Source organism: Astatotilapia calliptera, chromosome 3 (assembly GCF_900246225.1).
Source record: "Astatotilapia calliptera chromosome 3, fAstCal1.2, whole genome shotgun sequence".
NCBI lineage: Eukaryota > Metazoa > Chordata > Actinopteri > Cichliformes > Cichlidae > Astatotilapia > Astatotilapia calliptera.
In genome coordinates this window covers 46,507,971-46,521,767 of record NC_039304.1, presented here as the reverse complement: position 1 = coordinate 46,521,767, position 13,797 = coordinate 46,507,971, and the positions used below count along the sequence as shown (strand labels likewise).

Below are 13,797 nucleotides of genomic sequence, written 5' to 3'. Positions count from 1 at the left end.
GTTCTGGGAGTTCTCCGCCTCTGGGCTGGGGTTCTGGCTGGTCCTGGGCGGCTTGGGTCCTGGTTGGTATGTCGCCGGGCTGCTGGACGGGTCCATGCATGGGGGCCTGGCCCTGGTGCAGTAGAAATCTGGTGCAATAAAAAAACTTCAATGTCAATTGAAAGTGATCCATTTATTAAGGCCGTTAAGACCTTACAAAACAAAATGCAGCGGTGAAGCTGAACAATAACCTAAACTGGGGAAACTAAAGATAAACATCAAAAATGAAACCTGACATGGGCACAAAGGAAGATGGAAAAGTGACACAAAGGACAACCTGACACTGAACAAAGGAGGACAGAGAACTTAAGTACACACAGAGATAATTGGGGGATGGGGAACAGCTGGGACAAATCAGACTTAACAAGACAAGGGGAAGCAAAACTAGACACACTGCACATAGGACAAGGACAATAAAACAGAAAACAGCATGGAATGCAGACATGACAACACAAACTTGACAACATGGAGAAGAAGACCTAAGTGATTAGCACAAATTAACATATGTCTCCTACAATCATCCAGCGATGAGAGGCGTCCCGTAATACATAAACACATAAAAAATAATGAGAGCTATGACAGTCCAGAGAGGGTCCCATCAGTAACATGGTTAACCTGACAGTCACTGGTAAGCTGAGTGTGTGGAGTTAGTGTTGATGAAGCTGTGTGTAAATGGATGAAATGCTGTAGTTTGTCTCTGTGTTGAGGTGGATCAGTGATCCTGCAGAGTCCTGTCCTCCCTGTGATGGAGGGAGATGACGTCACTCTGCTCTGTAAAACAAAGACCACTCCCTCCAACCTCCCAGCTGCTTTCTATAAAGATGGCTCCCTCATCAGGAAGCAGCCTACAGGTCACATGACTATCCAGCATGTTTCCAGGTCTGATGAAGGCCTCTACAAGTGTGACATCAGCGGTCATGGAGAGTCTCCATCCAGCTGGATCACTGTCACAGGTGACACACTCACCTGTCTGTGTTTCTGCAGCTTTCAACATTCACAATGTGACGACAACTTAATGACTGTTTGCTTTATTTTAGGGGAACACACCACCACACCTCCACCTACATCCACCTCTCCTCCTGGTTCCACCTCCATCACTGTTCCTCCATCACTCTCTCCTCCTCTTCTCTCTGTGCTTTCATTTGTTGGATCAGTCTGTGTTGTGGTTCTACTGGTGTTACTGGTTCTGCTGGTGAGACGATGTGTTTATAGGAAACCTGAAGGTGAGACTCAGACTTTTCAATATATGTGGTTATGTAAATCCATGTGTTATGCTATTTATGTTTATTATGTTTATTATGATTTGATGATTTTTAAAATTTTAATTTCACATTAAAAATGTAAAACTGTTTATTTTTTTGTTTTTATTTGGACTCTTCACTGTAAATTGTTGTGATTGTAAATACTTTCTTAATTTTAATAATTTCACTAGATGAAGCTGTGGAAAATGGCCTCACAGATGACATCTTGTACAGTGATGTCAAAATATCAACTCAACATCCAAAAAAACAAAACAACGGTAATTTGAGGTCCTTTGTCGGTTATTTATTTGTTTATTCAGCTCCAATTTTATAAAATACTTTTAAGTTCTGATTATATTCATAGAGATTTTATGTCTCATGAAAAGATTTCTATGAGGATATTATGAAGCAGGTGAAGAAAGTACAACTGTGCATTGTAATAGAAAAATAAACGTTCTATTAAATTGATGCTAAAGTTTAACTCTGTAGTAATTTCGCCAGAGTTCATCTTTGTATGTCACGGCTTTGACAACACTTTTTTTTTTCTTTTGTTTTGTTTCCTCTCTCCAAATTTAATAATTCAGTCATTTTAAGTCTGTAAAATTTCACTCTGTGCTCATTGAGCATTTCTCTTTACATGCTGCCCTCTGTGTTTGTTGTCTGTGGTTAACACAAGCTAACACCTCTGCAGTCGTACAGTTTCCTGTTTATGACTGTTTTTAAAGTCAGCTGCAGGTGTTTCTCAATCAGGTGTTAGAAATAAATAATTCATATTCACATTAAGTAAACTTACTATGGTTTTATTCATAATTTCCTTTTATAATTAGCTTAACTCAGTTTAACATATGTAGCTTTACTCAAAGTTTAAATGACTTTACTGTTTCATATTTATGTTAGACCAACAATTTGTGTGTTTTATTGTGCAGACAGTGATGCAGCAGTAATCTACTCTGCAGTGAGAACAGAAGACATCGGTTATGGTCGAATCATCATCAAAGACACGAAAACCAGATCACAGATGAGAGGTACAGCTGCTCTTATTGGTCTCCTGTCTGTCTGACAATAAAAAATTTAAAGCTGTAGGTAAATTACAAATAATACCACCACCTTTTAATCAGGATTTGATGGTCAGTTGTGTAAAATGCAGACCTGAGATTATATCACAGATGAGAGGTATAGCTGCTCTTCTCCTGTCTGTGGTGATATGTCTGTCTGACATTAGACAATAGAAATTTAAAAATTGAAAGAAATTTAAAGCTGTAGCTAAATTACAAATTGATGGTCAGTCGTGTAAAATGCAGACCTGAGGTTATATACATTAGACTCAATCTATAACATACAGGCAGATTTCTTTCTTTGGAACATAAAATAAAGATAGTCAATAAATTCTCATCACTGACTTTTCCTGAACAACTAAGTGAGCATAAACAACTCGCATATTCCAAACTGTGAAACCTGCCCAAATCTAGTCACTGGTTAATTGTTTGTGTATTGTTCTTTTTTTTTCACCTTTACCCTTTCTGATTGTTTCTATTGTCCATTTCTTTAGTATAATTCCTGTCCTCAGATATTTGTTAAATACTATCATAGTAGGTTAAGGACTTGCCTTCATGCACCCATGGGTCAGGACTCTGACCTAGCTTCAATTGTTTTGACTCCACCTTTCTCACAAACAACTCAGAGTGAGCTGCTGAAAACACAAAGACATCCACCACATACTCTTTTCTTGATGTTTCTTTAGTCTGAGACAGTGAGACTACATCTGAAACTTTCCACTTTAACGTGAAGGTTTCTACTTCCTCTTGGAGAGAGGACAAATAGGACGCATCTGCAGTTTCCCTTGTGCCACACTTGGCCTTTACTAATAACATCGACTCAGCCACAGTTCTGTTTTATATAGATGTCAGGTGTGGTATAACTTTTCACAGTGCTACAACTGAAGAGATTAGGCTCACATGTGTCTGCTTTATCTCTACAGCGTGTCCTTAACAATGTCTTCCTCCCCTCACTCCAACCAGTCACAGGTGATGGCTGCTCTCCCTGTGCCTGGTTCTGCTGAAGTTTTCTTCTTGTCAAAAGGGAGTTTGTCCTTTTTAACTACCTAAAGGGTTCTGCATGTAAAACCACAGCAGCTCCTTCCTGTAGTCTGAAGCTGATGACACTTCTCTGTTCTGGTTTGGCCAAGCACAGAGTTCGTATCGTGAGAACTTGCCCTGTGGTGAAGCATCAGTTTGCACTGAAAAAGGTGTCAGATCTGTGGTTGTGTACCCCAGTTTTGATCGAACTAGGTTGAGTGGTGGGTTAGATGAAAAGCAGAAAACTAAAAAAGATCTGTTGTCGTGCCCCTTCAACTAGTTACAGCAGTTGTTGTTTCTCAGTAGCAGTGTTAGGAAAGAAGACTGAAAAGCAAACGCTACTTACAAAGGTTACATACATATGTTAATCTTTGCATCTTTGTATTTTTATCTGTGGTCTAACTGCTCTATACTGTCTCCAAAACCTGGTCCCCCAGTTTTGACCAAACTAGCTTTAGTGTTGGATTCAATGTAAAGCAGATACCACGAATGTTCTGTTGTTTGCAGTGATCTTATAACAATTTTAATATTAACCACACTGGCTGAACCTTTATTGAAATTTAACTCAGATTATAAATGTACAAAAATCAACCTGTTAAATAATATACCCAAACAAATAATTTGTCTTTATAAAATAGTCAATACCTTTTAAAATAATATTACATAAAGATTTTAACTTGTTGATTAACTCACATAATCATGTCTTAATCGCCTGAGAAATTTAACTACACCTGAAGTCTATGCACCCCACAACGACTTGAACTGGTGTGTTTGTGTCCACGCTTTCTAGCTGCCTTTGCAACCCAGTATCATGACTAAATGTGAAAATGTAGACATGCCAGTCCACTGTATCCATTTCACGCTTTGCCTCTTCGAAACATGAAATGGACATGCATGCAGAAGTTACCAGCAGTGAAGATGGTTTATTTAAAGCGATGAAGTCAGGTAGGGACCTTGATAACTGGAAACAATTAAGTTAGGAGGATAATATGTATATACATGTAAATGTGTTATAATGTCTGTTTTCGTGATTATTTTTGTACTGGCTTGAAATGAAATGCCTACCTCTGCTGTTACAGCAACTTACTGGAACTTCTGCATGGGTGTACATTTCACATTTTGAAGAGGCAAAGTATGAAATGTACATGGTAGCAGGTACCAGCCTGACTATTACATGGTTTGCCATGATATTGGATCACCCCAGGTTCTTGTCTCTTTAACAGCAATCAATAACAAAAACACACACGCTCTCAAATAGGTGTGTTCAGAGTGAGGCAGCTTGGCCAATTGCGTGATCTTTAAAACTATTAATCTCATATCTCTCTTACACTCTAAAAATTATTGTTTAAGCTCAACAAAAAAAAAATTAAGGAAACAATTTCCATTACTCTTTTTGAGTTATGATAACTTATGTTGAAATCAGATTGAACCAACAAACTATATTGAGTTAGGGGAATTAACTTTTCCTTCATAATCAAAGGTGATTTTAATTACCATTTACGTAATATTTGGTAGCTTAAAACATATTTTTAAGTTGTTTACTCATAAAAATGATGTTCCTCCAGTTACTTTTCCCACATTATTTAAAATGATTTTAAGTGTTATGTAATTAATTACAGCAATTACAAAAACAATTTTTTAAAGTTCATTATTTAAAATATTAAGTTGCTGATTTTCATCATTATTATCATCATTTTAGCTTTCTCTTATTTTTTTTTTTTATTGTAATAGCTTTTAAGAAAGGAATTCATTCAACATTTTTTTCAATCAAAAAACTTTCTTTTAACTGTAGGCATTTCAACACTTTGTATTTAAAAAGTGAAAATAAACCAGAAATTTAGATCTATACCATCACAGCCAAGTTATAGAATATGCCTTTATGTATTTAACACCACAGAAACAAATGTGTTCAATTGGTAAAAAATCTACTTAGAAAACATTTTGTTACAGTAATACTTCCATGCAAGTGTTCAGTAAATGTTAACTTTCAATGCCTAACAAACAAGATCTTGCATCTTTCTATTACACAATGCAGCAAACACCTTTAAGATCAATGTTACACATACAGGATTCAAAACAGTTACCACTTTTTGAAACAGAGTCAACATCTTTAACATAATGATGGTTCCATCAAGGTCAAGGAACAGCTTCTGAACAATTTCAAAAGTATATTTCAGATCCTTGCATTCGCTCAGATTGAGAGCATATATTATGCCCATCAGCAAAACACAGCACCTTGGGAAATTCTGGCCCTCCATGATTTTTGTTTCCTCCACCACAATGGTTGCAGTCTTATGGTTAGATCTAGGGGTGTACCGGTCACTGATGATGGCAGTTTTCATCACCTGCCTTTCAAGGTTGGCCTTAAGTTCTTCAGTGTTAACTTAAGGCCAACCTTAAGTTAAGAAATTAATAGGTTAATTCACTAACCTATTTAAAAAAAAAAAAAAAATAGGTTAGTGAATTATAGATTAGACTTTTATACTTACTGAATCTTAATGAATTCAGATGATCAATGGAACACACACACACACAATGCTGAATTATTACACCAAACTCCATGAAAAGGTCCTCCTTCTTCTCTCCAAGGAAAGTGATAAGGCAGCAGATGGCTACTTCTCTGCGTGTTTCAATTGTATTGTGCTATTTAAGAAAAAATAAACTATGAGTATAAAATACATGGGTGACTGCCAACAAAGTGCATTTCAAAGCTACCCAAAGTCTAAATAGTTGTCCTACCTCAAGCAGCATGTCCTTGATCTGCCTGATTCTCACTCCCTCACTCACTTAGCTCCTCCCCTTGATAAAATGACATCCATCAGTTTTGGGGTGCAATGGTCAAGTGTAGCCATTCAAGGCTTACAGTGGTTATTCTCTTGAACTCCTCCTTTATCTGTAGACCACACAAACAGAAGAATTAAATCTTGCAGACTATTATCTATACTGCATTAATGAATGCTCTAATACATTATTTAAAGAGGATAGAAGTGATCTAAGGCTACCCCAAGTTTTGAGGGAACAAAAACAATCTTGGTGAAGACAAGGGAGACTTCGCCACCATAACCGTGGTGTAATCTCTAATGTTTTAGCAACCCTGTTTTTGCAGAGGTTTCGAATTTACACATTGTTCACTCCCAGCCCATTTTGTAAAAATTGTGTCCCAACTTAACAAAGCACTAATGACCCTAGATTATCACACTATACTAACTGCTTACATAAAGTCTTAATGTTAAGTAGAGTCACATAGCCTATGCCAGAATAATGCTATTGGAATGAATTTAACAATATTTCACACAGTCTGATTTAAAAAAACAAAAACGAAAAAAACAAAACAAAGATAGCTACAGCTCTTAAGATCAAGAACAATACTTACTTTAAGCTGTATCACAATACTAACCAAAAAGATATAAAATAGGTGAGCCAGACAGAAAAAAGAAGCCTCTAGGTTATCCCTCTGACAAAACTGTTCACAGCTTAAAGGCTTCTAATTTTGGTAAAAAGGAAAAACAAAATCAGCCTATGATCGGAATTAGATTGCACTGTGTAGCAAAGCTTTAACCATGCTTTTCCTAGCCACAGTTGCACTCTCTAGCTGAAGACTTTTGTCAAATGAAACTTTATAAGTCTTCTCCTCTCCTGTGCTAAAGTTTAGAATGGCTAGCATTAGCTACATGTGGTAGTTAAGTCGGTAGGGGAAGGAATTTGAAATCAGAAGTTACAGTGGAAAAAAATAAGTTATCTATTAAATTTCTTTAAGTAATTACAACTTGAATTTTATTTTGAACCCACTAACATTGGAATTTCAAATTACATATAAAATTAATTTAATGTAATTACCAACATTATTAATTCAACACAACCCCCCAAAAAAAATAAAGTTTGCAACTTAGAAGGTCTAGCTTAATCAATAAATTAGAATTTTTATGTTGCAGCCATGGATTTAATCAAGTGGTGGTAAAAGGAATAAAATAGGAAAATAGTGGAAAATGGTGGCATTTATTTACCACAAATAAACAACACACCACAAAAGAAAACAACAATAATATGTGGGTGGTTGACTCAAGAAAATAAAACCCCTATTAAGCCAGCAATGCTAAATAGCTTAACAAAATAGTTTACCTAAGCTAGGAGATGATGCATCCCCAGACACACAACAAAAACCCTTCCCAATCAGCCAGGTGGTAATAAATCAGTGAAGCAGGAGGGATTACTTAAACATTAACCGCATGTACATTTGTCAGCTCACGTGAACACAAAGAAAATAATTAAACTAACCTGTTGCAGCCTCAGCAGAAGATGCTTGAGTATTTTGACAGCACACCATCCTTGCTAGCTTACAGCAGTCAACACTTCTTTAGTGCTGCTAGCAGTTCTGCAAACCACGTTGTTAAATCTTGGTGCAAAGAAGGAAACAGCTCCGCACTGGTGGTGCAAAAACCTAGTCCAACTCAAATTTAGCATAAAAAATTCCACAGTCCAACTCTGCCTCGGGAAAAACACGGCAGTAGGCTTTTTCTTCACTGAGGCTACTGTGGGGATGGACCACAGCAGGAGTGATGTGACGCTCTGTATCGAGGCTTCGAAGCGTGTGTCGAGTAGTGGAGGGGGCGTTTCCGCGAAGCGCGTATCGAGGCTTGCTTCATTTATGGGAGGAGCTGAAAATGATGACGTCCGAAGCCTCGCTGCCCGGCTGTACCACGTGACTGGTTCAGGAAGCGGTTCGAACTTTGCCGCAAATAATCATTTTCCATACTGCCAGCATAAATATACACAGTATACTGCCATCACTACAATATAGATGTTTTACACCCTCCTTTTGTTGTTGACATTTACAGGCTGTGTGCAAAATGCCACACTCTTCAAATTCATGCCAACTAATATTTTTACGTCCAGTAGGTGTCCTGCTAGAGCAAATGAAGCTTCAAGAAGCTTCACGTTGGGGTGAACCAATTGGATGAAAAGCTTCAGTGCTTCATGAGGCTTCATCTGCCCATCACTACACAGCAGGGGTGTCACTGAAGCTTTGTCAGCTAGTTGTTACCTGAAAACATCCAACAGCTTACTCCAGTCCAGTAGGGGACGGGCCACCGTGGCCTGACCACACCCACTTCCTCGCTCCAGTATGGTTGACCAACCAATCAGGACTTAGGAAACGGAATCTCACGCAAACATACAAAACACTTTACAAACACCTTGTATGTATAGATTATGCATATTTGTTTTTTACATATTTGCACCAATTATGAAAATGTGAAAATATTAAAGTGGCATAACTTTGCATTAATCTGCAGTTAAACTATTAAACTGCAGTTTCCCCACTTTTTATTTACTTTAACTCTGACGTTTTAGACAGAGGTGATGTTTAGTTAATCTGCATACAGTATAACCATCATGACTACGTTATTTCACGGTGTTGTTGTTGTTGTGAAGTAATTTCTGTGTTTTTCTTTTCTGCAGATATTTATTCAGCTGCAGGCTACTCAGTACTGAGAACAGGAAACATCAGTTATGAACAATTATGCTGCCACACCAAAGAGAAAAAGAGGTACAGTTGCTTTCCATTCAAATGCAGCCAAGCATTCATTTACTGGTTTGGAAAGGCCATGCTCACATCAAACCTTTTAAATGATGAGGTGATTGTGTGAACAGTAATTCCTGTGTGCCAAAAGCTGAGGTTGCAGCCTGCTCACAGGTTGTTTTTCCCAATAATCTGTATGGTATTATAGAGAGGTGATATATCCCTAATATGCTTTTCTCAGGCAAAAAAACAAACAAAACAGCAGCCAATTAAAACAATGTTTTCTTGAACAAGGGTATATTAAATCACCTTATTTCAGGCAGAGAATAAAACCAGAGGCTGTACAAAAGTTCAGTATAAGATAAAGAATGATTATTTTAAACCCTGTATCATGTAACGCTCCTCGGGAAATGAAGAGCTTCACTGTAAATATGGATAGATTATTATAGATATCATAGATTATCTGTCATCTCCTTCCAGAGTGGAAACAGACAGTTTCTCATTCAAGCATAGTACAAATCATATACAAGCTTCAATGAACAAACACAAGTCAATAACACCATGTCTCTTTCTATATGTTTTATTAAACTTTGCTGTAGGGCACAGTGAAGTGTAGTGTGCTGCATTTTTACATCCACACAGAAACCTAAAAATTCTGGGTCCTTGTGACCAGCCTTGTACTTTTATATTATGGTTTATGTTCTGAGTCCTTGGCTGTACTGTTTTGATTATTGTTATTTCCCTAGTTTTCAGTTATGGTTGTCAAGGATTTAGTTCCTAGGTTTTGTGTGATGGCTTCCCGTGTTGTGTCTACTGTGCCTTTCTGTCCCATGTTTCAGGTCCCTATGTTGAGGAGATTGATTAAACGAGGGGATTGTGACACAGAAGGAGAACTGTGCTCTCCTTCTGTGTCACAATCCCCTCGTTTTCCCTCAATGTATTTAAGCCCTGTGTTTTTCATTGTTACTGTTGTGGCAGCCCTTATAGCTGTGTGTTTCTCCCCCTGTCTCCTTGTGCATTAGTTTTCCACAGTTTAGTTTTGTATTGTTATTTGTGTCGCCTCCTCGCCAGCAATAAAGCTGTGTTCTTTTTGAGTTGTCAAATTAAGGGTCACATGGGAACTGGAGCTTATCATAGCTGTCTGGGTGGACTACACACTTTTACATGTCAACAGTTTTTCAAATGTATTTTGAAAATCGTTCATGGAGTCACCAAGAACCAATGAAGTGAACTAAAACAGCATATATTGGACGTTTTGATGCAAATGCTTATCTGATTGTTTCAGCTCTGTGGGTTTAAGGTTTGGGTTTTGTTAATTTAACTTTAAATTAAAATGAAAGCAGTGTAACCTTTGTGATATGTATCTGAGCTGGTTCCCAGTAAAGTCTGAACTGGGACTGTGTGTGATGCAGAGAGATGGAGACTGGAGGTCTTGATGGAACTACAAAGCTTGTAATCATGTTTCCTGTTGTTTGAACTGTGTTTGTGTTCAGACTTTAAACCAGAGCCAGACGTCGTCTACTCTTCACTGAAGTAGTCCACCAGTCCAGCCACTGACGTCCAGCTGCTGGTCTCTAACTGGTCCCCCAGCACCTCGGACCAGAGGACATCCACATGTTGTTCTTTATTTTAATTTTTTTTTACTTACCTGAACAACTATGATAAAAATATGAGTATGTATTTTTACCTGGAGTTTTAAAATTCTATTTTCTTGTAAAATCATCAATAACAATAAACATATGTTTGTGTTTTATGGCCACAGTTAAGTTTCCTTGTTGTTTTTTATTTAAAATGTGCCTTAAACACCGTGTTCTTTTCCCCCAGCTGTTAACTTTATCTGCATTAAAAGATTTTATTCTGTGTTATTCATGTGGTTCTATGGGTTTCAAGCAAGATGTCAGCTGTGTGGTGTTCAGTGTCCAGGTGAGGTCCTCAGAGTTGTAGACGCCCAGGTACCTAAAGCTGCTCACCCTCTCCACTTCAAGGCCCTGGATAGACAGCGGTGGGTGAGGCCTCCTCTTCTTCCTCGTGTCCACAATCATCTCCTTTGTCTTGTCAGTGTTGAGGGTGAGGTTGTTGTCCTCACACCATGACACCAGACCAGACCTCTCTCCTATAATCCGCTTCGTGCCAGCTTGTGAATGAGTTTGTGAGGGATGACAGTGAAGCTTCAAAAGGGAATGATTCACATATGAGGTCTGCTGCCACCTACTGGTAAAACTGGGTGTTACATCAGCGCTTGAGCTCAAACGTTTTGATCACAATTTTAATATTGGTATTAAATAAAGACTAGTGTTAAAAGATTGATGCTTTGATTCTATCACACAAGTTCAGCATGTAGCTGACTGAAATCTGTTAAATAAATATATATTTTCATTTATTAAAAACAAAAGACGCACTATGGAAAATTTATTTTGTTTGTTTACATTCTTTTAAACAACAACAGCTAAACCAAAGCACTTTAGAGTCAGACACTTTTATACTCCAGGTCTCTAAATTATTTAGTGGTCAATGCATGTTTTTTGAACTAACAAATAGATGCTGATTCATCTCATAAATCACAACAGACTCATCTCACCAACATAAGTTGCCTGTATAGGTCAACAGCATCAATACTAGTATCAGGAACAATGACCCTGGATTTACTTGGTATTAGACTTATACCAGAATTTGTAGTACTGCACAGCACTAAGCAGAGCACCTGCTTTATACATGGCAATACTTTAATGTTAGAACCCTGACCATGGTCTTCATGAGAGGACCTGGGGAACAGTTTTGGATGGCGTTGGCCTGGCAGCTGCTGGTTGGTTCCCCATTAACAACTGGGTGTTTTAAAAACCCTTAAACCAGCAGTTGTTCTCATGACAGCAGCAGACCTGTTCTTGGCCTCCAAACCCTCAATAATCAATTTTGTGTGTCTTTTGAGAATAATTAGGTTTTGTGTGTAGTGCTGAAAATACTGTTTAGTTTGGTTTTGTTTCACACAGAGCTAGGTTGCACTTCTTTGGAATAGCTTGTTTCTTTATTATTGTGGTCTTTGTTCACCCCAGAGTTAATGCTTTCAGTTTTGGTGTTATTAGTAGGAATAAACCTCACCTTATGTTATATTGGCTTTTGGGTCTGGCTTTGGGGACTGGGGCAGAGACACCTTTTTTAACCCTTATGTTGGTCCTCCTAGACAGAGACGTAAGATTTAACGTTCAGAAATCTATCAGATGACCACTGAAGTCATTTGGGTTTAAGTGCCTTTTATCAAAACAATGGTTCTTGGTGTGGTAGCTGGGCTGGTGCAGCAAAGCAGTGAACGTGGTAAGGGGCCGTCCTTCAAATTCTGTTCTGTCTGCTTTTGCACTTTTTTTTGCTAATCTTGCAATTTTGGCGTCTACGCCACCAGCGCTCATGTCTAATCGACACTTCCTCAAAGAAGCCAGCTGTGGTGAGTGACAGAGACTTTGTTCGTGCTCTTTCGGAGACAGGAAAAAATATGGACAGACACTGCTAACCCCAGTTCGAAAGGTCCATGCCACCGCCTGCCACAGACTCCATGCCATCACCCGCTTTGGGAATTAAACCAATGGGTCCCTTTCCAGCTGAGGCTGGAGGACGCCCATCTCCAGAGCCTGCTGCAGTCTCAATCAGAGGCCTCAGCGATGTTTGGTTATATCATGTCTCAGCCAGAGGTCTGCGCTCCGCTATCTGGTTCTGCACCTGCCAAACCTGATCTGCAACATTCGGCACTGCCTGGACCTGCCATGGCACGACCAGGACCTGCTGCACCTGCCACTCCAGGTACCGTCTCCACCTACCAAGAGACCCAAAGGTCTTCACCCACACCTCGACTACCCTCCAGCCCTGCCACACCTCTGGCAGCCGTTCTTCTGAACTGCTTCTTCTCTGCCGTTAGCCACATGGCCACACAGCCTGGGTTTTGATTAGTCAATATATGTATTTTTGAATTTCTCCCTCTCAGTGTCTAGTCTTCTGCCTTCCATTTGTACAGTTACTGACCTGGATGTCTCTGTGTCACCAGCCTGTATAACTTTATCTACTTACCACTTATTCTCCTTATGAGGATCTGACCTGATATGTTTAATATGCTGCTGAGAATATAGCCTAGAAGAAGCGTATAGTATAGCTTTTATTTTGGAAAGAGCCATTTCTCTGTAAAAAAAACTCTCTTTTCCAAAGATGAGTGATTTCTTGATTAGATTTATTTATTTTTATTTATTTTGTTGTTTCAGCAACATTAAATTTAAAAACTGTACTTTTGAGTTAAAATATAATGGATTGGAATTGTAAAGTGCTTTTCAAGGCACCCAAAGCGCTTTACAATTCCACTATTCATTCACTCTCACATTCGCACACTGGTGGAGGCAATCCACGGTTGTAGCCACGGCTGCCCTGGCTGCCATATCACGCCATATCAGTTTCTGTGATATTCTTATTAAGGTAAATATTTTATTAATGTGACAAGATCACTATGTATATTTCACTGAATTAGATGTTATAAGGGTGGAGAAAGTCTGGATGCCCCAGTGAGTCATGAAGGTACTACAGGTGGGCCACAGTAAAAACTGAAATTCAGGTTGAAATTAGTCACAAGTGTGTTAAATTACACATTCATCTGAATGTATTTATTTATATAAAAAGTGAATTAAAAATAAAAGGTGGTGATATCACTGACTGCTCTGACCTATATTCACTGCTCTGTAAGAACAGATCTTTATTGTCACTGTTACAAAAACAATGAAACACAGCTATTGAAGTTTGTGTGTCAGTGGCAGGTGGGTCACACATTGACTTTAACACTTTGCGTTTGATTGATTAGATTGAGGATTTAGCTTTGGGTGGAGTGTGTGGGCTTTTCTGTTTTTTGAGTGGGAGGAACACCACCCTTGTTTTTTGGGAATTGGTGACTTAAAAT

The 13,797-nt window shown here is 38.5% G+C and overlaps 1 long non-coding RNA gene across 1 annotated transcript; it reads left to right on the top strand.

Annotated features, from left to right (window-relative positions):
• The first annotated feature begins 1,240 nt into the window (after positions 1-1,240).
• Positions 1,241-3,844, top strand: LOC113011339 (uncharacterized). Its single transcript, XR_003270522.1, has 3 exons — positions 1,241-1,262; positions 1,472-1,558; positions 2,207-3,844. It is a non-coding gene; the product is annotated as an uncharacterized LOC113011339 (long non-coding RNA).
• The last annotated feature ends 9,953 nt before the right edge of the window (positions 3,845-13,797 follow it).